Here is a 27,785-nt window from a genome sequence, read left to right on the forward strand (position 1 = left end):
ATGCAACAAATTGATAAAGGAGGGGAGAAAAAAGAGGAGCTTCATACTGCTTTTGATAGTGTTAAGGGTATTCTTTTTTGACGGTTATATTTCTATTCAGTGTCACATTTTAGTTTTGAAGGAAATTTTAATTTTAATTCAGAAAGAAGTAATTCCAGGAATATCCTTTCTCCTTTTAGCATCATAGGGAAGAATCATAGAGTTGTTTAGGTTGGAAAAGACCTTTAATATCATTGAGTCCAATTGTAAGCCTGACACTGCCAAGTCCCCCACTAGACCACATTCCTCAGTGCCACATCTACATGCCTTTTAAATACTTCCAGGGATGGTGACTCAACCATTTCCCTGGGCAGCCTGTTCCAATGCTTGACAACCCATTCAGTGAAGAAATTTTTCCCTGTAACCATTCTAAACCTCCCCTGGTGCAACTTCAGACTGTTTCCTCTATCCTATCACTTGTTACTTGGGAGAAGGGGCTGACACCCAGTTTACTATAACCTCCTTTCAGGTAGTTGTAGAGAAGGATAAGGTGTCCCCTCAGCCTTCTTTTCTCCAGGCTAAACAACCCCAGTTCCCTCAGCTGCTCCTCATAAGACTTGTTCTCTAGACCCTTCACCAGCTTCGTTGCCCTTCTTTGGACATGCTTCAGCACCTTGATGTCTTTGTTGTTGTGAGGGGGCAAAAACTGAACACAGTTTTCAAAGTGTGGCCTCACCAGTGTGGAGGGCGGGGTTGATCACTTCCCTTGTCGTACTGGCTTTCTTGGCCACCTGGGCATGCTGCTGGCTCATATTCAGTCAGCTGTTGACGAATACCTCCAGGTCCTTTTCTACCGGGCACCTTTCCAGCCACTCTTCCCCAAGCCTATAGCATTGCATGGAGTTGTTGTGACCCGAGTGCGGGACCCGACGCTCAGCTGTGTTGGACCTCATACACTTGGCCTGGGCCCATTGATCCAGCCTGTTTAGATCCCTCTGTAGAGAACCTCAAGCAGATCAACATGCCCATACAACTTGGTTTCATCTGCAAACTTACTGAGGGTACCCTTGATCCCCTCATCGTGAATGTTGATAAAGACATCAGAGAGAACTGTCCCCAACATTGAGCCCTGGGGAACACACTTATGACCATCTGCCAACTAGAGTTAACTCCATTCACCGCAATTCTTGGGGCCTGACCATCCAGCCAGTTTTTCACTCAGTGAAGGGTATGCCCATCAAGCCATGAGCAGCCGGTTTCTCCAGAAGAGTATTGTGGGAAACTCTGTCAAAGGCTTTACTAAAGTCCAGGTAAACAACATCCACAGCCCTTCCCTCATCTATGAAGCAGGTCACCTTGTCAAAAGGTAAAGAATTCTATGAATTACAATCTCTGTTTCTTAAGTCTGTTTGATAGGAATCCATTTTAGGATAACCACTTCATAATTTGAAATTTGTTGAGAAATGCCTGAAATCACATTCTTGAGATGTATAGCCATTTTCTCCATTAGGTATGAACTATTTTTTTAAAAAATTGTGCATAGAACTTCTGCAGATCTTCAGATTCTGAAATACTTTGAGGTGAGGTACACTCTGCTGTTTCTGACTGTCTTCAGTGCACCTTGTTCGGAGACTTTTCTCACAAGAACAAGAAAGTTTAAAATAGTTGAAATTTGCCCTTGATTTGATAGTGTGTTTTGTCTTTGTTATTTTTCTAATTTTTTAATAAAAACAATCCTGGTTCCTGGCCCTGGATGTGTAAGGGTTTTTACTTAAGAGCAAAATGACAGCTCTGGCTTTGGCAAATTATTCTCTGGAACTGCTGAGCTGCTTTATAACTCTGATACATATTTTAGTATGAAATGTAAAATAATTCTAAAATCTCACATTTTCAGTGTAACATCTTACTGTTTGCTTTTCATTGTGATGGTAATAGAGAAGAGGTGAACAACATGAGAAGTGTACCCTCTGAGATACAATCAGCTGGCAAAAAAAAGTATCTTTAGTGCCAAGTCAGAAGGAAGAATTCAGGAATAGCACTGTAGCCTCTCTATAGTCCAGAACTCTCCAGGTTTAGAGTCTTAGTTGGACTTTTGTCACTGAGAGAACCCGTCTCAAGTAGCAAGGGTGTTCCTGACCACTGAGTTTTTATGAAGAATATGGTGTTAAAAGAAAATGTAAGGAATTACATTTACTTAAAGGATTGTCAGTCTTTTATGCTTATCCTTGCTATATGAGATAGTGAAATATTTTTGCTCACATATAGTGGAGATCAAGGGTAGCCCTAAGGTTAAATGACTTGATGCACATGGGGTCAACTTGTATCCAAGCTAGAACAGGCAATTAGGGGCCATTAGAGCAGAACTAGAGCTAACTGCTGTACTGTCCTCCATGAGCGCATGATAGTTTACTTCTGCAGATTATGGAACAGTTTATGATAAAAATTTCCCAGAAAATTTAACTGTGCCCTCATCACCATGGCTTTAGAGCTGGCAAATCCTCTTTTCTTGCAGTATGCGTTAATTAGGTCCGAGGAAAATGACAAACATTTCAAAAAGACAAATGTATTTTACAATAGACAGTGTCTTGCCCAGCTGCTGAGAGGGTCTTTTACAGCTATAATTCTTTCAGGTATGGGACACCATTTATATTATCAAATTCAACAGTAGAAATACAGTTCCTAACAAAGGGAAAGATTGAAGTCAGCGTTCTTTTGTCTTTTTTTGATTTGTGTTTGGTTTTTTGTTTGGTTGTTTTTTTAACATGCACAGTTAAACCATGCCCCTCAGTTTACTTAGAACCATTGTTGATAAGTAATTATATTAATATATGGTGAATTCTTGCATTACACAAGAAACTTATCTGCAGTTCTCGGGCAAAGATTTCTAAATTAGAAAGGCTGTGTCTGAAATATTTGGAAAAGCCTGGAAAAATCCCTCCCCTGAGCTTCCACTTGCAGGTAGAATTTAAGTGACCTAATAAAGCCTGAAAGTGGTGCAGTGTCATTTATTTGGCTGCCTGTGTGCTTCCAACAATTGTCTCAAAATGCTGTAATTTTTTTTCTGTGGGAGTCTTGGCTCCATGGTAACCATATCCAGTTTAACTCTTAAGGAAACTTGTCACTGTAGAGAAACCCTTTTATCTTATGATTAAATCTACTCCAGTCTCCTTTTGACAGTCTGCCTTTCCTTCCTACCTCTTCCCCTAAGGAAGGTTTTGTCAAGTGTGAATGCAATTGATTCTCTGTTTTAGGATGTCATTACTTCAGATTAATTCTTAATGTTTTCCTCCTGAACAAGCAGAGAAAAACAGGGTAAGGACAAAGGAATGCTAAGATCATGAGTCAGCCTGTAGTCTCACAATTTGCGGGAACAGTACCATTGTCACCTTTGAAGTTCAGGACATGGGAAACAAAGTATGATGAGTATGGAAATATTCTTGCATGAAATGATCCTGAAATAATTGTGACCTTTACAAAAGAAACAGTACTGTGACAAAGGTAATCTGTGAGTTGCATAGGAATGCCTTTCATTCTGTTTCATAGCATAAGATAAATTTTGAAGGTGAAAGATGACAAATTCCTTTCTAAACAATCGTACTGAAGCAAAAGTCTTATGTTCAGAAAGAGTTAAACACACTGGAGAATACAGGTTTTATAATAAGAAATGTACAAGGGTTTTGCAAGGAGTTTTGCACCCTAGTGCATAAGAAATAAAGTAACCCCTGTATATTGAAGATGTAGGTGGAAGTTTCCAGAAGAACATTTTAAGATGACTGCCTTTTTCAGATTTGCATGGTAATTTGTGGAGTGTACAAGGAAGCAGAAGACTGTTTGTGAATGTTTTCTACTTTCCTCAGTACAGCAGTGTTCATTATAAATCAGTGACATGTAGCTAGACCACTGATCTGACTGCTTCTGAAGTTATTTGATCTAAAACCTAACAATATATATTTTTATGGATTTCAGTTATTTTCAGTCAGCTCTCTGTGTATAACCAAGGAGAAAAAGTTCAGTCTCATTTTGAAGTCTGATGCCTGGTGCATACGGAATATAGATTTTTATTTTTTCCCCCCCTCTAAACCTGTACTCTCTTAAGCAAATACTTTGACACTGATCTACAAGGGCTTTAAATTCAACTGATATTAGTCCTCTTGCCTACACTTCCATTTTACTGTCATTGTACTGTTGCTTAGTCATTATAATGAAGCCATACTGAAATATGGATGACTTGCCTGAGACCTTCACATCATTCTGTGTTGAAATGAATCTGTATGCTACTATTCTGATAGGAGTCAAAATAGGTGGAAATTTTTTACTTTTTTTTTCAGTCATTATTCAGAATTAGTGTTTTTTTTTACTTAGTAGAAGACATAGCTATAAAAGTTTATCACAACTTGAAAACTATACCTATCTTATTATAGCTGAAATTGTTTTGTTATTCACTTGTATCACCAGAAGCTTTATTGTACTACATGTAGTACTCTGGATATGGCGTTTTTAAAGAATGCCACTTCTATGGACCTGAGTCTTACTAAAACCAAAAATTATTTGTTTGAATTATTGGTTGTCTTTGTCCCACATTGCTTACAAAATGCTGTCAGAGAGCATGGATCCTCCTCCTAGCTGAAACTCTAAACTAGGAAAACATAAGGTTAAAAGCCCTCTAGAATGAGAGCACCAACCACTTTGATAGTAAAGCTAAATCTACTTCAAGTCTCACCAGACAAGCTGCATTAACAGATGAGCAGAATAGGAGTCTCCTCTCACTTCTGTTTGTCAGTAGTAACATATTTAAGGGAAGTTGTGGTTACAGCCCCAGGATCATGTATATATATTTTTATCTCTTAACATGTAAATTGAGTTTATTTTATACTCTGTGTGGCTGTCACTGACCAAAAATGTGCAGATTAACTTCACAAAATCAAGTTATCATTTCTTTAATTATTTCTTGAGATCTTTTAGAATCTTATGTTTCAAAGTCATGCCATGTTATATTAACTAAAATATTTTATGCTAAATACGCATAGTATACTCTCCTCTCTGAAACCGGAAAAAGCATAATTTTAAAGGCTGGTAGTAATTGGAAAGAGTCTGTTGTCAGGTGATCCAAGAGAGTCTTTTCCTTATATTTAATATGCAGTTATATGACAAATGTTCATTGCTTATTTAATTAGTGTATCTTCAAACCAACATACAAATAACAGTGAAAGCTTCATAGCTATGATATTTATATTTTTTGGTGTACTAAATTGTTTTTTAACCCATCATTTCAGACCTTTTATAAAACTTGTTCTCTGGATTAAAATTTCAATGTGACATGAAAAGTCAAGTCATAAATATTTCCCTGCCTCCTTTAGTCACCCTTATTGTTATTTCTACTGATGATATGCGCTAGCTTGAATTTGTTTTTTTTAATTGCCTTTATGTTTTTGGTGTAAACTTTTGGTAACCAGACCTCACTGGTTGAAAAATGGACGTAATGAGAAATTGCTTCTGTGCCACTGTGATTAGTCTTTATTCAGTCTTTTAACTGAGATGACTTCTTCATGTCTTAATGTGTGTGACAACACATAGCTACTACTGTTCAGTGAGACACATTGTCTTTCGTAAATATTTTCAGGCATACAGGGAGAAAATTTAGGTGAGCAGTTTTATTATGTCCCTTTTTGGGGTACTAATAAGTTGACTTGTTTTTTGTATCCCCAAATCTGGTATCAGTTGCACTAGCATAATAGAATGTGTATATATATATATATATTCTGTATAGTAGAATAAATCATAAATGAACATCTGATTTAATGCAGTGTTTTCTTAAGTGTGGTGAACAAAGGATTTTATTTAAAATTAAGATTAGTAGCACCTCAAGGAAAAGGAGGGAAGTAAAGGAGAATATCAAGTCTTCTCAGTAATAATTTTTGAATTCCCTTTAAAAAAAACTAAACACGTATTTAAGAGATTCTGCTTAAATAAGACAGCTTTGCTTATTTTTTTCTTTTACAATAATTGAAGGACTAAGTAAATATTCTATCTAGCTACAAGTCTATTTGTACAGAAAGGAGTAGAATTAGATGGTTTCTTCTACAGTCTCAGAGGACCCATAATCCACAGGAGATTTGCAAGTCATGTCACTTCACTCAACCTCAATTCACTAACTTCCTAACTCAGAACAGAAAATTCAGTTCACTTAGCTGTATGTATGTTGTCAGCTGCTTATTTCTTTTTTTTATTTTTGTTTTTCCGTGTAATGATACCAAGTCATCATACTGCATCAACTTCTTTGCATACTTTAAAACAAGGTTTACTGTTTTGGTGTTTTAGGGGTTTTTTTGGGGTATAACATTATCACACAAGATGTGTCTGTTAGCATTGTGAAAGACAATTTAAGTTTTAAAAACAGTATCTGGGAGTTTGGTATGCCCATGCACATCAGAAGTAGCCAAAACTCTCCTTCAACTGAAATAGAAACATCAGGTGTGGGGTGGAGAAGGCAGACAGAATACACAAGCAGAAACAAGCAGTTATAAGATTGACATGGTAAATGAGGAGACAAAATCAATAGATGACAAAGACTGAGGTGAGACATGATGAGAGGAATGAACATGAGATGTGCAAAACTGAAAAGAGGAACTGATAGCTAGGCTGGGTAGGTTCAACTTTTTGAAAGCTTGCTTTTAGGATCTCCATATAGAAGAGTAGCTATTAAAAATACATCTAAATTTGTTAAGATTTTGCTGATTCTGCATAGAGTATAATTTATAATAATCTAGTATCAGGTTGCCATGAATCTTTGGAGGCACCTTTTGAGTTCCCATTAAAACAGAGACTGTAGGTTAAAAATGGTTGGTATAGGCCTTATGTTGATGTTCTGTGAACTTTGTAATTAGTGATGCAACATTTTGAAAGAGAAAGAATGGCTGAAGCTAATAGTGATGCAGAAGACTTCATCTAGAAACAGGAGGATACTTCAGAAGCTTTATTGTTGACATATGCATATTTTCCTTTAGTGGACATGGTTGAAAATACAAGAACAAAATTAATTGTGTTGGAGGTTCAGATGTCTTTGAGTCCTGTACTAATGAACAGATAAAGAACCAAGAATGTAGAAATGAAGGTTTTGCTAAGTTTGGTTGTAGTAGGTTATAAGTCTTCCATTCTAGCTAATTTCAGTTTGAACGAATAAAACTGTACTCTGAAGATGGAGGAGAAGGTGTGAGAAAACTTGAACGTCGCAGAGAGCCCTTTTCTGCTCTGATTGCAGTATAAAGTACTTGATAGTTAACATCACGGTTTTTATACCTGCCTTTCTGCAAGTATATAGCTCTTTTCGTACTTCAGCATATCACTTTTTATAGGAGAATAAAACAAGCTTCAAAGAGGTATGAAATATTTGTCTGTATGTGGAACAGTCTTATTTCAAATAGCTTTTTCTCTCTTATTATAATTAAAATCATGTCAGCATGCTCATCTGAACATTTTAAAAAAAGATAGTGAGTGATGTCTCTGCAGTGCAATTGCTTTTTCCAGTGTATATGTAATTTATTTACAGTATAGCTACAAATAATACATTATCTGACTGCATTAATATACTTTATGGGCATCTACAGTTTGAGGAATGAAATATTTAACTCCTGTCTTGTTTAGAAGAACTGTTAGTGGGAGATATGACTGATTCCAGTCATGTCTCATTTAATTGTGCAGTAGATTTAAAAACTAACTTGCTGCCTCACTGTAAAATCTGATTTTTATGAGGGACAATATTTGGAAAATACTTAAAAAAAAAAAAAGCTATTTCTTTTTTATCAGATACAGCTTTACTTAAAGTCCCCTTTCTTTGAGTTCCCCAACAAAACTGCAGAGAAGTAATCATTAAGGATGGTTAGTATGTTTGTAATCTTGTTCATGAATGAAAGTGCAGAAAGGCTGATTTGTTTTATTCACTTAATTGTCAAAATTGTTTTCTAATTTGTGTTTTGATGATTTTAACATTCAGCCCTATATACTTATTATGCATGTGTCTGCTGTGTTTATGATTCAATTATTTGGCTTCTCGTCCCTGTGAAGGAAATACTATTCCTGGCAATTAACTCAGGCTTATTTTTAGGGTTTTATCATAACAACCACACTCAAGGGATTTCATGCTGCTGAGGGTGACTATGTAGCCTACTATGGTGATCTGAAGTTTCAGTTTTATTAGTAGATTTTTCTTATCTAAAATCTACCAGCTGAGAGCATGAACAGTTAGCATTTAGTAAATAACTGAAAAGTAAAAAGGCTTGTTGTTATTGTATGCTAAATCAAAACATGCGTAAGCCCTGTGTACTTCATTAAACAACAGGTGTGTATGTGGGAGCTAAACAGACCTATGCATGCCTGTAATTTTCTTAGTGCATGCAATTATCTTGGTGTGGTCATTTAGGGAGAACATGTCTTTTACATCTTCAATTGATTACTAAACAGTCAAATAAGGTTGTAAGTTTTTCTGTGTCTGGTTTTCCTGCTTCTCTATTTCTGCCTAAAAATCTTGTCTGAGGAGAAAGAAGACTGTTCCAGTGTTTGACCCCACCCTCTTGGGAAAGAAATGGTTCCTACTGTCAAGTGTGAACCTCCCCTGGTGCAGCTTTGAACCATTCCCACGCGTCATCACTGGACAACAGGGAGAAGAGATCAGCACCTCCTCTCCACTTTAAAGCCCCTCAGTTTTTCTTGTGAAAGTCACTATGAAGAGAAGGTCTAGCAGATACACTTGAAATCTTTGACAATCTCACCACTACTTCTGTTTGTTTTGAAGTATGAGTGGAACTGCTAAAATAACTTCTGTTCCTGATCTACCCTGTGGTAATAGAATTAGAATGGGAGGTGTTGCTTATCCATTGCAGGTTTAGATGAACAAAAAAATCACAGATTCCATATGAAGCAAAATGTACTTCTAGATTTGAAAAAAAAAAAAAAAAAAAACCCAAAAAAAACCCCAAACAAACAGTGAGTTATGGGATACTTGAAAATTCCTAACTCTTAAGTAGTTTTCTTACCCCAGATGAGTTTTGTAGACATTAACATTTTGAAGTAATAGATGCCAAGCAGCAATTTCTGTGGCAGAAAACCACTGTGGGAATTTAACAGTTCCCCTGCAAGACAGCTTAAAGTGGTGATAGCTTTTGTAATTTAATTTTTCTTCATATGTCAAGAAAGATATGAATCAAACTTAGCACATGCAAGCATATAATCAGCCCCGGTATTCCTGATTAGAAAATCTAATTTAGCTCTCGAGTGATAACTTAGTTTTCATGGAAGCAGGCAGTATGATCATGAGTTTTGAAAGTTCAGGCACAGAGTAACTTGTAAACTTTAGGAAGAAAATCAGTAACTCTCTGAACTGCTGCGCAAACCTCTGTGTGTGCAGTGGACAGCAAGCAGCTGCTGCCCTTGGTGAGGCAGATTTTAAGGAGGGGGGTGTGGTCACCATTGACCTGTCCTCTCTCATGAGAGCTGGCAGTTAGAGTAGTTTTACTCTGCTCTCCTGGTGTTTCCCTGGCAAAGGAAACTCCCGAAACCCCCCTGTACCTTGAGATCTGTTGGTATGGTGCTGAAGCAGCCGACCTTGGCGATGGAGTCAACAAGCTGGTTGTTATCCATGGAGCAGATGGGGCTGCTTTCCTTGGCTCCAGCATCTCTCCTGATGTGATGGGTGTTTCCTCTTTGGTCTGCAAAACCGTGAAGTGGTGAATAGCTCCTGGGTGTATCCCAGCAGCAGTTCCACCTCTTAGTCCTCACAGCACAATATGACTTTATGTCCAACTGTACCACAATATGTTGTTTTGCCTTAAGAAATAGTGCACGTGGAGCACTATATGACATGCCAGAGCACAGCTAGCCGTGAACTTTTTCAATTCAAATTGAGAGGACATGGCTCTAAGTCCTCTCTGTCTGTCTGCACCAGCAAGCCAGTCCTGAGTCTGAGTGAAAGAGGAGGGCCACAGAATGGTGAGTGTAGAGATTAAGCCCTTGACATTGCAGTCCAAAAGCAGCAGCAGTGTTGGCCCAGTAATTGCTGACAAAGGCGCAACTATCTGTAGGAATGGCCAGCTTATGGCTGGAGTGCAGCAGAGAGGAGAGCGGGCCATCTCCTCTTTGTGCCTTTCAGACCTGCCTGGGACTTGAGGCGAGGCTGGGGAAGGGCTCTGGCAGTGGCAGGAATGGTCACTGTGCCATCCTTGTGTGTCTCATGAACAAGCAAGTGATGCCAGAGTGTGAGTCCTGGAGGTGTGATTCCTATATTTCTTCTTGAGCTTTGGGGTTAGGCTGGCATTTGCAGGTGCAAGTCCTGGAGCATCCAGTAGAAGCATTGAGGCATTTGTGAGGTGCATGGTTACCCTTGCCCTGTGTGAATTGCTTCTTGTGGGTGCAGGAGTGGATGGCAAAGGCAATTGGACAAGGCTCTTGGGCAGACTGGAAAGAGGGCAGAGTGCCTGGAGCAGGAGCGTGGTGAGCAGTTGCTGGAAAGGAGCTGGGCAAGTCAGAGCTTGTCCGGTTTGCAATGTTGCCTCCACCAAAAAGAAGGTCCACAGAGGCAGGGGGAGTGAGTGTGCTAGCAGCTTGGGAGAGCTGCAGTTGATGAGCTTATCCTATGGGCCTTCAACTCAAAAGAGCCACAAAGAAGAAAAAAAGCATGCAAGACAAAATAAGGAAGGAAAAAAACCCAGTGAGACTGCTCTCATCGTCACCAAGTATTCCAAATCCTGGTGAGATGGAAAAAACTGCTGCCTGAACTAGGTCCTCCCCCCCGCCTCAGAATCTAATGGAGCCCCAAGCCAGCCTGGAAATCGATCTAGAACCACAAAATGATCTAGAACCATGATCTAGAACTGTAAAGAGAGCTAGAACTGTATAGTGATCTAGCACCTGGTCTAGAACCTGATATAGACCCATAAAGTGACTGTAGTCTAGAACCACCTCCCTGCCAAACAGCCATCTCCAGAATTCACACCTGCACCAGCTGCACCAACTGCACCACCACCACCACCCCAGCTCTACAACCAACTGACTGTAAAGGACTCACTGCCTGTCAGAGGCCCTGGGAAGGGAAGCCCTTGTCACGTCTCAAACATCTTGCTTGGAAAAAGGCAATAGGCAATCATCCTATTCCTTGCTGAGAAGAAGCCCAGAATGCACCAAAGGCTTTACTGACAAAGTACAAACTTTTGCTTCACAAGGTCCTTGCCCCCAGCTCGAAGGTGACAACAAAGAAACTGCAGCTGATGTTAATCCAACACAGGCTCTGCACCACCACCCATCCCATTGCTTGAAGGGGTTCATGCTACCCTTCCCCCTCTTATTAAGGAGACACCCCTCTCTGCTTCCAATGCTTATCAAGGCCCAGAGCTTCCTATGCTCATGGGAGAAAGTTAGGCAGAGACCTGAGAACATCTCTCTAGGAAAGGTGAATCAACAAAGAGAAGCCATGCGCCCAGCACCTCTGGAGTCCCAACAGGTTGACAGACTCCTCAAGGACAGACTCATCCCAGCATCCAAAGGCTGGAGAAAAAATCCTTGCTGACTCTGAAAACTTTCTCTCTTTTCTCTCCTTTTCCTTGCTCTCTTCTTTTCAAGCATCTCTTAATATCTCTCCCTGGCACATATGGGAACACCTGAAAAGGTTTATGCCAGCCCCTTTTGGGGCTTCTTCAGCAGGTTTCCTTCTTGGGATCAGTCATTGCTCCTTTTAATACTGAGAAGGGATTGCAAGTTTTAGAAGGCCTTGCAGGTTTTTAGTATTGTTGGAAGTTGTGCTGTCCTTGCGTTTTGTTACCACATCGTTGAAAGTTTTGGTGTTGTCTGTGGGTCGTGGTGCTCTTGTTATGAGTTGTCTTTACCAAGTCATTTGTTTTTTTGTAATTGTTACATTTTTACATTTTCCATCCCACATTTCCCTTTTTCCCTAAAGAATTTTTATCAGCATATGATGGACTTTAGAAAAGAAAACCTTAAGAAACAGCAAGACAACATTAGAACATCTGAAGTCAATTCTTTGGAAGGCTGTATTATTTTTTGTTTAATTTATGTTTCATATCTAAATCTCTGGAGAAATATTTCATATCTAAATCTCAGCTACACCTCTGGAGTAGCTGAACCATCTTCCATGTCATGGACTGACTGCTCTAGCACATCCACAGCTGCATGCCTGTTACTTAGAGTGATCTGAGGGGGCGAAGCAGGCAAGGAGGGGGTTTGCCTGCCTTCCCGAGTAGACTTGCTTCCATTCATTCATCTCATTTGAGCTGCTGCTTGCAGCCTAGCAGGAGGAGGAGGAAATGGTATTCCCTTGTTTCTGTCTTTTTTTTGGTTCTTCCTCTGTCTGTCTCTTCCTGTGTCTGTCCCTTGTTCATGTCTTTTTAGTTGTTCTTCCTGTGTCTTTCTCAGGGAGAGCAGAGCATGGTACCCCTGGTTTATCTCTTCCTCAGCCTCCCTGATGTTCCTTAAGCGCACCACTTCCTCCCTTGGTGCTACCACCATGCTGAGCACTTCACGCAGCCAGACTCACCGCGGTCACCAGTTAGTAGTGAGAGCTTCTGGCACTCTGCAGCTAGAATCCTGGATGGCTGCATGTTTCCTTAGAGGCTCTATCTGGGTGACCACAGTTGTTTTGGCAGTGGCAGAGGACCTGGTTTTCTGCTGTGTGGACACCATGGTTAAGCCCTTTCTCAGAAAGTGGTGGCTACTGACTGGGTTGAACCAATGGTGTTTGTGATGGTGGAGCATTAGAAAACTGCTAGTGTTCTGTATATCTTGGCTCATGCATTTTGGTCATATACAAACCTAACATTCTGTGAAGCCTTTAGCAGCCCCGCTGCTGTTGGCTCTGCTTTGAGCACAGGGATTGGACTAGACAGTCTCTAAAGGTCACTTCCAACTCATCGATATTTGGTGTGATTCTGTGTGGTTACAATTTGTAAAGTGCAAAGGATGTAAGTGATTATTGAATAGTAGTAAAAATTTGTTGACTGCTCTGCTGAAAACTTATCAGAGTTTGGCTCACTAATTTGCTAGTGAATGTGATGGCTGGTTTTTGGGAGAGCAGATACTCTAGACTTAAAGTGAACCCTTTGAAGCAATTTGCAAGTAAGCACTGCTAATATCAGTGTAGAAGCAGTGGGAAATACAGTGATATTGACTTTTCTACAGAAATCAATTTAATTACGAAATTGTGTGCTTTCCTATGACAGGGTGCACCATCTGATTTATTAAAAAGATGAAGCAAGTTAACATATCTTTATGCTTTGTAACAACAATTAGGTAGACACTGAGAAATATTTGTCTTAATTTTATGGGAAATCATTCTATTCCCCTTTAATTGTAGTTCTCAATTGTAGATCCAATGTAATGAGAGCATGGTTGACATAAGACATCTGTGTCTGAACATGCAGTTAGCTCATGTATTTCAGCTCAGTTTGCTAGAAGGTACTGATAATTTGTCACTTTTTTGAACACTGTTTCTGCTTGCAGATTTGCAGGTATCTCCTACTGGAGTAGTAATAACTGACAGACGTCTGTAAAATCACTATACAGGGGAAACTGCCATGGAGCAGTTTGGTGGTTGGAATTTTTTATTTTTGAGGATATATATGATGGATGTGATTCATTTATGCTCTTTCAGTATCCCATCCCTGACAGTTCTTGTTTAAACCTTGAGTATTCCACTTTCTATAGTCCAGCTTGAGTAATATGTGTAAAGACTTGACACGGGATGGGTAGCAGTTGAATGTACTTAATTTTTCACATGTTATTTTGTTCTTTTCATATGTTTTGTATGAAGGCTGTTAAAATATCTGCTGTGTTTTTCAAGTCCTGTTTGAAAAATTTCTGTAGGAATTTTGCCTGCATCTGATGCCGTTTGTCTTTTAAACTCTAACAGATGTGGATGATTACTGAGTATAGTAAGGTTTTTGTTTTAAAGAACTTCCAAAAATATCAGAGAGCTCACTTCTGAAATAAATTTCCAGCCAGTCATAATTCAGGATTATAACAGCTAGTTAAGTTTAAGTATACATGACAGTAATTTATGGTTTTTGGATTTTTTTTTTTCAAAATAAGAGTGTGATTTATCTTAGCAGACTCTTTGAAAAGTTTTACTGATGGAAAACATTGTAAACTAAGACATGCATATACATGGTGCAGTATCAGCATAGTGGAGTATGGACTAAGAAATGGAAGATGTAGCTGGATTTCAAAGGCATATCCTTATATTAAGCATATTTTAAAATAATTTGTAGGTGCTATAGCTCACTTTAAAAAGTTTCTTGTAATTCTGCAGTTTAACATTGGGGAAGTAATTAAGGTTGGTGATGAATCATGTGTATGTAACCTCTTAAGTCCGCAGAATGGAATGTGTCATTGAAATGTATTAATTTTCTAGTGAATTTTAAAAGCTTTGCCCAGAATTTAGGGTATTTTGCTAGGTAATGTATACTACTATATATATGGTGGCATTATGTGCCATTCTGACTTTTACTCAGTAAGGATATTATTAGAGAAGTTTAATTGTCTGAAGAGGAGCACTGCATGTAAAAGCTCTTTCTTCTCTACATCCTTTAATATATCTGTACATTGGTTGAATATACCCATATATGCCTGTACCTTAATATATCTGTGTATTCTCTAGTATAGAATAACCATAAGTATTGTAGTTCATTTAGAATTGTTCCTCTATATAATTTATAATCCTCCCTGTGTACATGTAAACTTCTGAACCTGATTTCATACCAATTCCATTCTTACCAATCCATGCAGGCCTGGCAGCCCACTTGCTGTATTTTCACAGCCATATATCAGTCCTGTCTGTAGAAATTTGGGGGAAGAACCCTGGGATTTAGTCTAAATCTCTGCTTTCGTGATTGGAAACTCCTTTAAAATGTGTCATTGTTTACCCCTAGATATAAAATAGTTACGGTTAAAAAGACAGGCATCAAGTAATTCCACAGCTTGTGGTCTCCTGCATTTCTGCTTAAGACCTATCTTGCCTCATCATTGATGTCATTCCATCTTTGGGTCCCTGGCAAAAAGTTTTTATTTATGCCATGACATTCCAGCTCACGTATCTCTTTTTTTCTATTTTATTGCTCCTAAAAACTGGATTAGTATTTAACTATTGGCTATTCACAGGCTCACTGTGGTTCTGAGACCTGACACAAAGACCTGGGTCTTGTGAATGCTTTGTATGTGTTTAAACGCTACTGCCCATTTTTCAGTGATTGTGCTGCCTACACCTGACAAGGACAGGACCTAAATTCAGGTAACTGTGACATGGTAAAAATCTCTAAGAATACTACATTAAAAAAAAAACCTGAAAAGTTTTCCCCTATCTTCATGTAGAAAGCAGCTAGCCTATAATTTCATATACTTGACTGAGCAAATGTCAGCTTTGTTTCATCTTTTTTGTAGAAGCTTTTCCAATATGTTTTGAGGTCCTAAAATTTAAGATAGATAATAGCTTGTCCCGTTGTAGGTCTCCAGTTTTCAAAGCTGTACCCTAAGTATCCCTCTTGCCAACAGCTGGTATAGACAATGTGTAAAAACTCTGAATAGTATTGGGTTCTTTAAAAAGATCCACAGGATTTTTGTCTCAGTCGCCTAGTTTCCTAGCAAAAGTTTCCTAACAAAAACCATTAGTCTAAAAGGGAAATCTTACATTCTTTTACAAACTGTGATCTTAAATAAACATCTGAGATATTTATAGATTATAGTTTAGAGATAGCAGTACTCTTACATACAGAATTAATGATTTAAAGAATATGCTAAATGCTGTGCACACCCATTCTTATTTGAAATAGATATGACTTAAATGACTGTTGCTATTGGTATCTTTACTAATCTGGTAGTGGTCATGCACTAAGATTCCAAATGGCTGACAGCTTCTATTTGGATTCCTTCTTGCTGTCAGGTGCCAAGGTTTTAAAATTGGTTCATCTGTAATTGAGACAAGACACTGACTATTCCATTAATATTTCTGATCATCTGTTAAACACTAAAAATTTATAAGTTAAACCCTGCAGGCTGAGGTTTTTTATGCCAAATTTTTTCTCTTATATTTGCGAACTCCAGTTAAGTGCTGAAATAAAAATAAATTTGTTTTTATGGATGGCCTGTCTTATATTTTTCCCTTGCTAACTGGTTGGCCTGCCAGTTTATCACTTGTGCCAGATGTAAAAGAAATGGGGAAAACAAACAAAATGTATGCAAGTATGTACCTATGCAAAATGTTTCTGGCATTAATTTCTCTCCCCAAAAGGATGCTCCATTACAATGAACTATAATACCATCCTTTCCTAATAAATCTTGTCATTTCTTCATTTGCTCATATAATATTATGCCAGAGGTCACGAATGTCAGAGGTGCAAAGCATGCAAAAACTGACACCACAATTCATAGAATCAGAGAGAGGTTTGGGTTGGAAGGGACCTTTAAAGATGATCTCAGCCAGCCTTCTGCCACAGGCAGGGACATCTTTTCACTAGATCAGGTTCCTCAGGGCACCATCCAACATGACTTTGAGCAGTTCCAGTGATGGGACATCCACAGCTTTTCTGGACAATGTGTGCCAGTGTCTTACCACTGTCGTCCTAAAAAAATTCTTCCTTATGTCCAATCTAAACTACCCTCTTTGAGTTTAAAACTGTTGCCCATTGTCCTGTCACTACTACAGGCCCTGGTAAAAAGTCTCTCTCCATCTTTTTTAGAAGCACCCTTTAAGTATTGAAAGACCCCAGTAAGGTCTCTCCAGAGCCTTTTCTTCTCCAGGCTCAAGAACCCCAACTGTCTCAGCCTTTGTTCATTGGAGGGGTGTTCCAACCCTTTGACCGTTTCTGTGGCCCTCCTTGGGATCTGCTCCGACAGGTCCATTCAGTAGGCAGTGATAAGGTACTTACGCAGGATAAACCTTTCTTGGCTGATTGCACTTCCTTGATCAGCATGGAATATATCTTGATGCTTTTAGTTAGTCTGACATTCTGAGAATTAATGTGTGTACATAAAGTCACTTCATTTCTTAAAGCAAGACAGGACTCTGCCTGATGGAGAGGACATACCTATTTTGCCACTGATTTGCGTCAATCTGGTCTGCATGGCTTCTTCACCCCAACTCTGTTAATAAGGCTGCTTTTTCTCCTGCCTTACAGTTTGAAAGCAAAGGAGTGGTTTTAAAGAATGTTTAGTACCCAATTTTTATGACAGGTAACGAATAAATATTTTGGATGCTATCTTTGATCTTGGTATTTGGTGTGATTGTTCCTTACCTGTCACAGTCTTGTGCTATCTTATTTCCATGAAGAACTGAATGAGGGGAGCAGCAGGGAAAGCTGTGACACAAAAGACAGCACACTATGTAAATGTTTTAATGGGAAGTCTACAGCATGGAAGTTGTATTGAAAAAAGAAGCAAAATGGTCATTACTGAAATACTTAAGTTTCTGAAGCAATTTTTAATTCAGAAGTATTAATATTTGTGAGAAGGACTTGCTACATTTTATTGCTGTCTAATGGTTTGCTTACTCTGCCTTGCTGATGACCTGATATAAGATATGGAAGTATGTTCCAGAGTTGAAATTAGGCTTTGATCCAACCACTGACAAATGAGTAGACTGACAACGGAAACCCCAACTCTATTTTTAAAATCTTCTGAGAACTGTCAGATGGTGGTGCATGAATTTCCATCAAATAACTCGGCTGTCATCATAAGGATCAATTTTCAGTGAACCGCGTGTGTTTATTGGGAGAAATTTGTATACTTACTGGGGGAAGAAAGGCCTTGATATGTCAGAAATAAAGGCTTTTAATTTATAAGAAGTTGTTGAAAACAACTGATAACAAGTAATGGAAGCAAAGCTAAATCTGCTGAGAATCCACCTCCCCGCTACCACCACTGATTTAAGATCTGATCTGGATATTGGTTTCTTCCTTTGTTGGTGGTTTTTGTAATGATTTACAACATGACAGTTGTGTCTAAGCATACTTTTGTTTTAGAAATTAACACATACTGCTTGCCAGAAGGTTTATTTATAGATAGTTAAAGCAAAGGAAAGCCTAAGATGATATATTCATATGACCTCTTCCTAATTCAATTGCATGACTGTGACGTCTGTATTTTTGGACAAAAATATTTGTGTAGCATGCACTTCTGTGTGGAGGTCTTAAAATAAACTTTATCTTATTGCAGCAGAGCTGTATAAACTTTTTAAATTGCAGGAATGAAAACCATAATTTCAATCTGTTATGAACCTTTTTTGGTTCATAAGCTTACTCTGACATTAAACTTTGCTTTGGTGCTTGTATACATGCTTTAATAAACAATATTCCTTATGTTAATTTATGTACTAAGTAAATTAGAATTTATTGACAAATTGGATATTCAGTGTTGTAAGTGGAGAGTTTGGGGGGGGAAAGTGCTGTCAAGAGATGCACAGAAGAGTCATGTCATCTTGGCAGAATGTCAGAAAGTCTGTGAGACAAAATTGGGAGTTTTGTAAACAAGAAGTGTCTACTTAACTGGCGTGTGTGTGAGAAAAAATGATTCAAGTGTTTTCATGACTAGCAATGTAGGTTTTTTTTTTTCTTCTAAAAAAATGGTAATGGGGAAGATAAACATAGAGTCAGTCTTCCTTTACCTGAAATGGATCTGTAAGTGAAATTAGGGTTTGAAAGTTTAGTACTCCTCTGAGGAGGGGAGAAGGGAGGGGGAAAGGAAAAAAAAAAAAAGAGAGAGAGGGAGGCTGGACTTGTCAATGAACCAGATGACTTGTCATCATTTTGATCTGAAAAAGGAAAGAGAATAATACACAAAATAATCTCTCCTCGAAAACTTAATAAACTTTCTTTCCCAATGTCCCAAGAGGACATTCAAGTCACCTCCTCCGTTTCCAAGTTGACACACAAGGGTAGTGATTCCTGCTCCTTAACATGACTGTTTCAGTAATGCACCTTTCCCCAATGCTTCTAATAACTCACCAGTATTCAGTGAAGCTCAAAATCCCAAGGGCATCTGTACTTGTTTTTGAAGGCTGCTGATCAACGTGCAGTCCTCGGTAAGGACATACTATACCTCACCAATATGTTGCATTTATAGTAACTATAGCTAAGGCTGTAAGCTTATGTGGTTATTTTAATGTTTATTTGTGTGTGTGTGTGTGTGTGTTTTGGGGTTGGGGTTTTTTTGAGGCTTAAAAAGCTTTTCTGAGGTTTTGGTCCCTGGTTTGTCTTTTTCATGACTAGACAAAAAAATTAGTGTTTTAAGTTGACAAAGAGTGGGCAAAGCAAAAAATCCATGTCATACACTAATTTTGTACGCATAATAAAAATTTTTTTTGAAATGAGTAATCTACTTTGTTTTGAAACAAAAACAATATCCGAAACTTCAATTGGTCAATTTTATATTGCATACTGTACAGTCATAACATTACAATAAATAATGGTTTTATTTATTAAGAATGGAATTGCCCTTTATACAATAAATAAATGTACAGATAAATACAGCAGAGCTTTTGGAAATTTCTCCCAAGGAATTTTTTTGTTGAGAGTCATGCCTGAGAGGGATTTGGCAGAAGAAAAGTGATACAACCATGCAACAAGACTTCTGATGCAGATGTATACTTTGCTCTGAATCTAACTTCTGGATAGACATGTGGTACATAATTACCAAACTGTTGTTATTAATTACAGGAAAATTACGCTGTTTTCTCAGTACAGTAACCTAAACAAACTGAATTGTTTTAGCTAGATGACGAGCAAATATATTAAGCTATTTTTCTGGATCACAGCCTCAAAACCAAAGCATTCCAAGTCAGATTTAATCAAAGAAGCTTTTCGGTTTTGTGAACTAATTAATTAGGAAGCCTAAATAGTTAGGACTGTGTTGCCTTGGTAAATAATAAATTCAACAGCCAGAATTTTCCACATCCTTCATCTGAAGTAGAAAAGCAATAGCAGAAATAAAAAGCCATACTAGGACTGTTTTCTGTATCAGTTATATGCAAACTAATTTTTAACAGTGTACAAGAGAGAACGTATACAAATCTGACTTAACAAGTGTTACAGTAATAATTACTGAAGCAAGAAATCCTAATATTAATGCATGAGATTATAGGTTTGAAAAGTTTTGTTATTTTTCAAATATGGAAGTAGTGGAATTCTTTAAAGTAGCATTGCATGAAGCTTCTGTTTTAGAACAAGTGGAATGATTGACTATATCCATTAAGAAGTTGGAAACTTAAGTAAATGATGGACTTCTTATTTTAAAACATTGATCATTTATTCAACATAAACACATAAGGATCTAATTTTTTTTCATACTAGTATTTAGGAGGCCTTGGTATATGCTTCATCAGCTTGCTAACTTGAATCACTTATCTTAATTTTTCTTGTTTAATGTGGCAAACCGAGGGATGTGTGTCACAGTTTCATACACATTGTTAGCCTTATACCAGGAGGTGTGAAATTCAACTACAGCAAAGTTATTTATCACTCTAAGAAAAAGAAAATGCTTTCAGGTCAAGTGAAAAAGTACTTTGACTATTCATTTAATTCTGTGCTTTTCACTATTGTCCAGTGATTTAGAGATGCTCCCTGCAAAACATTGATTAGAAGTTCAGAGGTCTAACCTACAGGGTTTATTAAAGCTGATGTATTACCCTTGATGAAGATGAATATTGGCTATATCTGATAAGCTATATGATTTTCCTTTTTCATAAAAACTGGCTATGATATTTTGGGTTTTTTTGAAAATAATACTTAAATGCTTTATATAACTTTAATGGTCATCATTCATACAATTTTTTTAACAACCCAGCGTGAGTGTCTGTTGCAGAATTAAGTTGTGGATACTCTAACATGTATCATAAATCATTTTCTAGCACACAGTAGCCATGAAGTATTATGTATCAATTAGGGGATCTCAAAAAACCAGAGCTTTAAGAGACCTCATGACACATGTATTCCCTTACCCAAGAAGAGACTGACTGTACCCATGCAACAGCGTACCCACAGATGTTAACATAACCTGTTTTTAAAGACCTTTATACAGGCTCAACAACCTACCCAATTTTAGTGTCTTACTGTCCTGGGAAAGGAGAATAAAACCTTTTTTTCTTATACCCCTCCTCAATCTTGCTGGAGTTTAAGATTTATACTACTAGTTCTCTCTCTCACATGTGGGAAACATAATATTCCCTTCTGTTTTGGAGCAGCCTCTTATATAGGTTTGAAAACTGTTTGTCCTGGCCCTAATTTATTTCACTAAACCTTAGAGTCACTGAGATTGGATGGGATCTCTGGAGCAGGTTGCTTATGACATTGTTCAGTTGGGTTTTGAGGTCTCCAAAGGTGGATACTCCACAACCAATTTGTGTGTTTGACTATGCTCACAGCAGGGGTGTGGGGGGAGAGAGAGAGAGACAACTTGGGAAAAGTGATAAGTAGCTAGAGCACTCACAGTAGGAAGTTATTTAAGGTAGCAAAGATGTGAGCAAGCTGTGAACCATTCTAGAAGGACCTTTTGAAATTAAGTAACTGCAGTAAAATGGCAGATGAAATTTAGGCTAAATGTGAAATTATAGACATGAGGAGAAAAAAAAAAAAGCTATCCAGCTTCATGATTAAAATTATTGGCTCTGAACTGAAAAGTAAGATACTGGTGTTATAACAGTTTAATGAAAACATCAGCTTAATACTCATTAATGGCCAAAAAAGGCAATAAAATATTAGAAATTACTAAGAACATAATAAAGAATACAACAGAAAACACATTTTTGTTACTGCATAAATGTGTGAATTTTTCCATACTTTGAATGGTACGTGGAATTCTGGTTACTTAATTTTAAAAAGAAACCATTAGAACTGGAAAATACTCAGAGATGAGGATCAGGTAGGGAATAACTTATAAGAGGCTAGGAATTTTCAGCTTGGAAAGACAGGCTGGGTATGACATAATGTGGATGGATGGTAATCTTCACTGACTTTTGTGCTGCAGGAGCTTGGTAATATTAAATGGACCTTGTAGGAACCAAGTTTGAAGCAAACACAAGAATTTGATTTCCCTGTAGCTGAACTGTATCGCTGCAGAGCAAAGGGAGTTGCGAGTTCAAATTTTACATTTACTTTCAGGTGCAGGCTGGACAGGCAGAAGATGGATGGAAGGTATATCCATTTCATGTTCAAAAACTGTCTGGATCTGAAAATTTCCTGACCTGAAAATAATGGTGCTTCTCCACCTTGAATCCTGGATAGTTGAGAAGAAATCATAGGCAGCATAAGAAATTCTCTTCTGTACTCTGAAGTCAAGATCTTTGCAAAACAAAGTTGCCAAACTCTAGCAAATCTAAAATTCTAGCAAGGATTTCTGTGTTTGTGTATTGTGATTTCCACCTTACCCTCCTTCCCCCCACTTCAAATTCTTCTAATGGAGTCAGATTTAGGAGAGATTTTTTTCCCTTAGGAAGAGGAAAATCCAGTTCCATATCCTAGGGCAACGTTATTGTTCAAGCTCCACCTTAAAAGCAGAAATACTCTTCTATTTTTCAGTTGTAAGATTGTCAGACTAAGTCTTTAAAATGGGTTAAAGACTGTATGTTTCCTGTACTTATTTTTCGAAATGACTAAAATTAATTGACTAAAAAATGAAAATATTTTGTGACGTTTGTCATGCACTGAAGCTGTTCATTTTCGACAAACTTGTGCAAGAAATAGAAGTGCATGGAGGGAGCATTGCAGTGGGACAATTCCCCTTTATGAAAAGAAGTAGTGAGCACCTACAAATTTGCCAAATCCATCTTTACTTACAGCACTGTCAACTCTGCCTATGGTTTCTTATTTTGTTAAGAATGCAGCCATTACAGGTGGCAATTTCTGGTGGATTTTACTTGTTCTCCAGGATTATTCCAGAAAACTTGAAAGGAATACAGTCCTGTGGAAGAGTCAGTTTGTAGCTAGTGTTCAAGATGTTTGTTTGCTTATATCCTGTGCTTTGTGGTACTATAAGACACAGGAGTATAATGTTGTCTGTCAAAGAGCGAAGGTGTCTGTGGCTTTTCACTTTGTACATTTCTTTGCAACACTGATCTCCAATTAGCAAGTGTCATAGTCTCACAGTAACAGGCCTGTAGAGAGCATCAACTTGATGCTTGTTTTACCATAGAAAACAGGAACTTGGAGTTTCTTTGTTTAACAGATATGTGGGGTATTTTTTCAGTAATATACATTTCTTCATGGAAAGGATATATTACCAAATAAATAATGACACCCTTCTGGTGTTACAGAAGAGCGCACTTTCAAACAGTTCCGTATCAGTTTAATTAAAGTTAGTTGTTCATGTGCAAGCATGCACTCGCATGTTTATGTGCAGCTGTGAGTAAAATATAAGCAAAATCTGCGTGCTTTTTTGAGGAAGTAACTTCTTATTACAGTCTATGGGTTTAATAACAAAGCTGATTAATTTTCTAAAGCTGATTAGTTTACAGTGTCATGTCAGTTTTATTTTATTGCTTCATTTTCAGTACTGAATGTAACAGAATATAGAGATTTGATAGATGTTGAATCAGTACGTAGCAAACTAAATCTAGGGTGTCATTTTCCAGGAACATGTCCATATTTTGTATGTAAATGTGTATGGATGTAGTTAGTGTATTGATGGTTTTGTTCTTCTTAATATGAAACATATAGAAGTATATCTGTTGTTGAATACAAGCTCTATACAGACTTTATTGTATAAATGACTATGATTCTTAATTCTGGGATATATATGCAACATAAATGAAGGAGGAGTTTTGTTAGCTGTTAGAGTTTCTTTGTTCTCAAATTCAGAGTTGGAAAATTGGTGAACTGAGCAGAAGCAAGGTCATGCCTACAATACAATCATTCACCCTGATCACTGACTCACTTTGCAGCAAGTCATTGGTTAATTGAAATCAGGTTTTGTTTATGTTTTGGCCTATTACTGCGTCACAGGAATCTCAATTTATGTTCACTATCACTTTATTATGAAACTTGAGGAGGAAGACAGCCTGAAGACCAAGGCTGAATACTGTCTGGTAATGAACCACTCTACTGTGGTTCATTGGAAACTCTTTTTTAAAATTAGATAGCATGCTGCTTAATGCTATATTGCTGGTGGCTGGGAATCACAGTTTTCAGTTAAAGAAATTATTTCATATTAGATGTACTTTTGCAAAGAGACAAGTTCTATTTTCATAACTTGTTCCATCTTAAAAGCAGAAGATACTGAGTGACTGACTATCATGTAGAAACATCTTTGTTTCTCAGCCTATGCAGACATTACTATATAGTGCAAAGTCAGATAGCTGTTTCAGCTCTGACCAAAACAAATAGAAATTTATGTTTTCAGCACACAGTTATGCATTTATCTTCTTTCAAAAAATGAAAACAAATCTCCAAAGCTGTCCTTTTTATTTTTGCATAAGTCATAGATTTGTGTGAATACATGAATAATATTAGACAGATTTATGACACATAAGCTACATGACACTTGGTATATTCTGCAGGATTTCAGACCACCTGAAATATATCTAATAGTGTCAACACGTTTATGTGTATAAATATCATTAGAATTGCAGTTGGAGTTACCTGGTCCTTTGCTAAAGGACTGACTCATGAATCCTAACCAGGTAAGAGATTTCTGAATGGGAGAAAGAGGGAGAATTTTCACTTCCTCTTCTTTTGGGGGAAAATAAAGTTAAAAATTACTATCCATCTGTATTTGTGAATAGATATTAATTACAGTAATACAAGATGGATCTCATGATTAATTTTACATAATTATTGATGATGCTATTGGTGGAAACCAGCTATTGGTAATTGACACGTAGAGTGTGTATACTTTTTGAGGAACCATAGTGAAGGCAGTTTCTTTTGTGAGGCCTACTGGTATGCAAATTTATTATTTTTTCTTGTGCTTACTAAATCATAGAAGTTTTTTGATCAACCTGAGTATATTCACCCCATTTGCTCACTAAAGCAAAATGTAAAATTTGGCGAACATTGATATGACTGCATATTATGATTTTGATCTGAAAAGGTCTAACGTGTGGTGGAGAGAAGTATGAATCTGTAACAATGCCTCATGCTGATCAGAACTTTGAAGTGGACTTTTTACTTAAATTAGGCACATTAGATCATCTGAGAAACTTGATATAAATGAGCCCTTCTCTGGTGGGGTGTTGGACCATTACTTACAGAGAGCCTTTCCAGCATGTCATTCCATGCACTCTAAACCTGTTTTATTTTAAAACAAAGCAAAACCCCCAAAATGAAAAGGATTAGAAAAAAATATATTTCTAAACATGGAGAAATTACAGCTGCTAGATGAGAAAGATTGCATTTAAAACACTTACTAAATTTAAAACATTTAAAATTTATTAAATTTCTGGTTGGCCAACTGGATATCAAGGAAATTGAGTGTGGTTTTGTTTTTTCTTTTGGTTTGCTTTTGGTTATCGTTGAGAATTGGCTTAATGAGAATGCAACTTAACTAACAGCTCGTCACCGCTCATCATGAGTCTGCATTTCATTGTGCTTGCAGGCTTCTCCTTGTCATACAAAAAAAGGTATATTGAAGTAAGTGGATGAGATTCTCTATACAGAGAATTGATGATCAAGGTCAGATGGCCTTGGCGCCATGTATATTTAAAAAACTAAGGGAAGAAGAAAATAAGTTTACTAGGAAAAAAGTTTTCCAATGTCAGAAGTTGTGTGAGAGAAGACTCAAGAAAACAAGATACTGCTGAGGCATGGTCTGCAATTCCATTATAGGATAATAACTCCATAACACTCATTTCTATTAGAATCTTTAGGCCAGAAAAGCAATTTCAGACCTCAGGGAGAATGATCTTACTTCAGTAAGTGCACTGTAATACTGAGTCAATCTAAACAGTGAGTTATTATCTTATATGAACATTATATAGAGTCCACTAATTCCTCATGCTCAGTCCACTTGTACCTGAATGATGAACTCTTTAAAACTCTTTAGTGTTAAAATACACTATTATTGCCACTTTTTAGAAACTCTATTATAATAAAGTTGTTCATCCTGTATAGCAAATACATAGTTTATTAAATGTTGCAGCACAAATGAAAGGGACGTTGGAAATTTAGGGGAATAATGTAAAACCTTGGTGTTGAATGCTGCATACAGTCCTTACTTAAGACATTATCCGTGTGTGTATTTTGGGGTTAAGGCATTTAATGATTAATTCAGACTTTATGAAGCCAGTTGAAATTCTGAAAAGAAATGCTTATTTTTTGAATTCTAGAAGATTAAAATATATTTCATTATGCTAGAAACTCTTGACCTTTTATGCATATGGATTTAGAAAGAAAATCATTCATTTATGTAAGTAACTCTGGTTTTATTATATATGTTGTCTGAAGGCACAGTTTTATTTTTTAGAAACATATGAATTACAATAGAACTATGTATATGCCTCTGTGGAATGATTAATATTGTAGTAGGGAGAATAAATACCATTTCAGCTGTATATAAGTAATGTAATCCACTGATAAGTGCAAGCTAAGTGTCAAATCTCAATTTTGTTCAAAGTATTGATATTTAGAAATTTATGTTTAAGTATTTTATTCTTTTTAAATCTCTGAAATATGTATGTTCAAAGATTTGTACAGGAACCAGGTGACATGTTTATTTTTGTCTTATACATGTTCTGATCCCCCACCCCCCCAGATATGCTTCTGATGCCAATTTTTAAAATTCATGAACAGAGGAATGTAGTATTGAGTGCTTAATTATATTCTTTATATTTTGCAATTTGTTATCCTGAAGTTTAAAAAGCAGAAATGTTTTTACTATTGAGTTTGAAAGCTGAGACTTTCAGAGAGCATTTGCAGAAATGGAAGCAGAACAGCAGGGGAAAAAGAAAATGAATTTGTTTAGCATTAATTAGCTAATTTTGTTTACCTCCTACATGACTATACATTGCAAAATTCTTTATAAAATTATCTTGAATTCCCATCCTGTCCTGTTAAAAACACTATTGATTGTTATGCAAAGCTAGATAAGGAAACACTGTCAGTAACTGCTGATTAGTCTGAAATATAATAGCTGTCCATTTTAGTAGTAGTAAGTAGGCAGTAAAGCATTGCCTAAAAGAAAGCTGTGTAACTTGCACACACTTGCAAAATCATACAAATTAAAACCTGCTTTTGAATTCCTATTTTAAAGGGCTTGTCACTTAATTCCTTTGGTGAAAATCACTTTATTGCTCCCAGCTTTTATTTCCAGTGTCAGTAGCTGTGCTACTGTCGTAGTATTGCAGTTGCATAAGAGCACTGGAAAAAGCAGAGCTGCTTTTAGAACATAATTGTTCAAGTGATCTCCGAGTTGAGTACAGGCGGCTGTTGTGTATCTGCTTTGACAATAATAATTGACACCAGGATAACTTCATGGCGGGATGGGAGGCTGACATATCATATCGCTCTTGTTTTATCAGCTTCCGCCCCCTTAAAAACTTCTAAGGCTGTGTCTTTTGGTGAACATGCTTGTATAAAAATAAGTTCTATGTGCTAGTCTGCAAGTGGTTTTTTTCTTGTTTAGTGGACAAATTTTGGAAAATAAATTTATTTTCAGTTCTACATATACCTTTGACACAGTTGAACACTAAAAATAATCTGGTTTGGCTCGCTTATATCAGCTTTAGTATCGCATGTTAAGAGGTGAATAAGGGTTTGACACTTTCATGAGTAAGTGTGTCTTTGGCATTGCATTACGTAACAATTTGTAAAAGGGCTTTTAGAATGGTTAGG

General features: G+C 37.2%; 1 protein-coding gene across 1 annotated transcript in view; it reads left to right on the plus strand.

Moving 5' to 3' along the window:
* LOC104469836 (ryanodine receptor 3-like) overlaps positions 1-27,785 on the plus strand; it is a gene marked incomplete at its 3' end in the record, with an annotated part of 66,415 nt that overhangs the window by 24,739 nt on the left and 13,891 nt on the right. The window lies entirely within an intron of this gene.

This window comes from Pterocles gutturalis, unplaced genomic scaffold (assembly GCF_000699245.1).
Source record: "Pterocles gutturalis isolate BGI_N339 unplaced genomic scaffold, ASM69924v1 scaffold1745, whole genome shotgun sequence".
In the NCBI taxonomy this organism is placed as follows: Eukaryota; Metazoa; Chordata; class Aves; order Pterocliformes; family Pteroclidae; genus Pterocles; species Pterocles gutturalis.